Source organism: Cryptomeria japonica, chromosome 5 (genome assembly GCF_030272615.1).
Source record: "Cryptomeria japonica chromosome 5, Sugi_1.0, whole genome shotgun sequence".
NCBI lineage: Eukaryota > Viridiplantae > Streptophyta > Pinopsida > Cupressales > Cupressaceae > Cryptomeria > Cryptomeria japonica.
Window position 1 is genome coordinate 850,409,102 of NC_081409.1, and position 3,561 is coordinate 850,412,662.

Sequence of the window (3,561 nt, forward strand, 5' to 3'; positions counted from 1 at the left end):
ACAATATGGACAAATGTTAATTTTTGGTCGAACAGTTACTTGTCCCTTCTTTTGAAATTTTGATAGTAGATGTGATGTGTGTTCTTGTTGGTCCTAACTCCTCGTGGTACAATGACATCTATCAATATTTGAAATCCCAAACCTTACCACCTAACCTTTCCACTAACCAATGTCGAGCCTTCATCCGATAGACAGCCAAATATGTCATCATTGCCGACACCCTTTACTGTCGTTCCTTTGACCATACCCTCCTTAGGTGTTTGGATTCTGACGAAGCACAAATGGCTTTACATGAGGTTCATGATGGTATATGTGGGGGCCATTTCAATGGTCTGAGCTTAGCCAAAAAGTTGATTCATGCTGGGTATTATTGGCCCACTCTGGAAAAGGATGTTCATGATTTTGTCAAGAAGTGCTACAAATGCCAAATCCATGGAAATTACATTCATGTGCTAGCCCAAGAGCTTCATTCTGTCATATCTCCGTGGCCCTTTTCTCAATGGAGATTGGATCTTATTGGCAAGATTCACCCGACATCTACAAATGGACACAAGTTTATCATTACAGCCATAGAGTATTTTACAAAATGGATCGAGGCTATCCCCATGACCTATATCACTGGTGTGCAATTTTCAAAATTCCTATTGAATTATATCATATGCAGATATGGGGTTCCCCTTGCCATAGTCATAGATAATGGTCGTCCATTCAAGAATAAAGATGTCAAAGAACTCTATGAAAAGTTTCACATCCAACACCGTTTCTCTAGTCCATACTATCCACAGGGTAATGGTCAAGCCGAAGCATCAAATAAAACCATTATCAAGATCCTGAAAAAGGTTGTCAATGATGCTGGTCAAGATTGGCATGTATAGTTGAATCCAACACTATGGGCTTATCGTACTTCTATCCGCACACCTATTGGTGCAACACCTTATTCCTTGGTGTATGGTGCGGAAGCCATTTTACCCTTGGAAGTGGAGATTCCTTCTTTGTGTGTTTCCTTGCAACATCTGATTGATGATGAGATGCACAGAGTCTCTCGGTTGCATCAGCTTGAGATGTTAGATGAGAAACGTCAGACAGCCCTGACACATTTGTAAGCATATCAAAACCATCTCCATCGCTCTTATAATAAGAAGGTCAAAGGGTGACACTTCAAAGTGGGAGATCTGGTTTTAAAGGCAAACCCCAAGAATGCACAATCTACTAACATCATCAAAGGCAAGTTTGAACCTAATTGGGGTGGGCCTTTCATAGTTACTACAACCTATGGCTCGGGGGCATATCAGCTTGCCACCCCAGAAGGTAAACCTTTGTTAGATCTAGTCAATAGCATGCACATTCGCAAGTACTGGGCATAATTTTCTATCAGCAATTCTTCAAATATGATCCTGAAAAAATACAAAAAAATCAAAAAGCTCAAAAAATACAAAAAAAGTGAAAAAAAGAAAAAGAACAAAAAGTAAAGAAAAATGATTCGCCCTCTAGTAAAAAATTGGAAAATAGGCACTTTGGGCAAGTAACATGGTGAAAACCTGGCAAACAGGTGCCATGTGTAAAAAGATCATTGCTCCGTCATCTATCATGACCTCTAGCTATGCTTTCTCTCTACAGGTTTATCATGCCTATCGTTGTCTTGACCCAATGTTCTGTTCCAGGCCAATGATTGGTCAACATCATTATCTTGCATACTCCAGTTTCTTGTGCATATGTTTCGGTCCTGGTCTCTATATATGTCTTTCAGATGTACATTGGGTGCGTGCCCCTTGTCATGATCAATGATTGGAACTTTAAAATTGAAAAATGTCCTGAAATAATAAAAATAAATAAAAAATCAAATAAAGTCCTGAAAAATTATAAAAAAATCATATAAAGTCCTGAAAAAAAAAAAACATTCCTAAAAAATCATATAAATGGCCTGAAAAAAAAAATCCCTAAAAAGTCAAATAAAGTCCTGAAAAAACAAAACAAAAAATAACCCCTTTGTGCATAGACAGATCGCTGAGCATACATCCAACGATAATCAATCAAACAATGGGCTTTACTAAAATCACGCATTCACAGATGAACATTTTATGCAAATCAATCAACAATAATCAATCAAACACTGGACATTCAAACTGATCGCAATTGTCTTCTCAATCGAACATCAACATCAATATCATTTGACCTTGTCACTACTATCATGGGTCTTATACAGGGTGTGGTATACTCGAAAACCAGACTATGCCCTATCTTAGACGGGGTATCACCTTCCCTAAACCAGACAGCATGATCATCCTATCAACACTTTCAACTTTTGACAATGAAGATCAAGATGTTTGTTTGACTTGTTGGAATTAGCGAGTCTTATCATTTATTGATTTATCTTCGATCATGTTCCTATGTTGCTCGATGATGTCACTAAGTGATTTAGAGTAATCGGGATGGTTCATGGTCCATTTTGTTTTTTTTGTTGTGTTTGCTGTTTGTGGAATGTTTATTACAAACTGGGGCAACTATATCATTGGGTGTCTGTGATAAGTATGTTCACTTTATGAATGCCGCACATACCTCGACCCTTGATGTATGCACCATAGGATTCTTCACTCATTCCTTATGTGTGATGTGTCTGTCTTTTGTAAAAAGGGTTGCATTTCAGCTCTAGCCTTCAATGCCATGATGCTATGCATCTGTTTTGCTACATTAAATAAAGGTTCTCACCTACAAAGTGCATTAGTGAAAGCAAGTTTTTCTTTGTCTCTAACTGTCCTCTGTCTCATTTCTTCTTACTAACATTTCTTCTGTCAGTTCGGGAAGTCAGTTCGGTCTAGTTCTTCGATCTCCACAAACATAAGCTGCATCCTGCATTCATTGGTTAGTACATTTGCCTATATCACACATTTTATCCATTTCATATTATAAATGCATCAAAAACACATAAAAATATATCCATACATGTTCCACAATGGTACATTAATAGTGCATAAGACATCCATACATGGAACGTAACCATCAGCCATAACACATTGCGTTCCATCATATAGTTGCATATCATATCATATATCAAAATAATATCGGAGTACAAAATTGGACTGTCTATCCTAAGTATGGCCCGCAGGCTAAATGCATAATGTCAAACTACATATGTCTCTATCATAAGGAGCACGTGCCTCTATCACTAGGTGCTCCCTTTGTCCTCCTCATCCCTGCCATGTCTCAAGGATGATGTCCCTCATGTCCCTGGTCCTGGCTGTGGTGGTCTCATAGGTCCACTCACCCCCATGTTGCTCACTAACCTCTGAGAGCGTGGCCTACTCTTTGTCCTTGATCATGCCCGATATGATGATGCTCTCTACTTTGGTGGAACTGCACTCTCATATAGTGTCCTCCAATGGCGTATCTCCTCTTCGGTCTCTACCAACATCTGTGCCATCTCACATGCACTGGCATCCCTAATCAACCCAATATACTCGATGACTCTCTTCTCTTCTTGCTGTGCCTGGGCTATTGTTGTATCTCGAGCCACTGTAAGTTTGGCTATCTCCGCTCTGAACTAATCTTGCTCTGTCCTCAAGA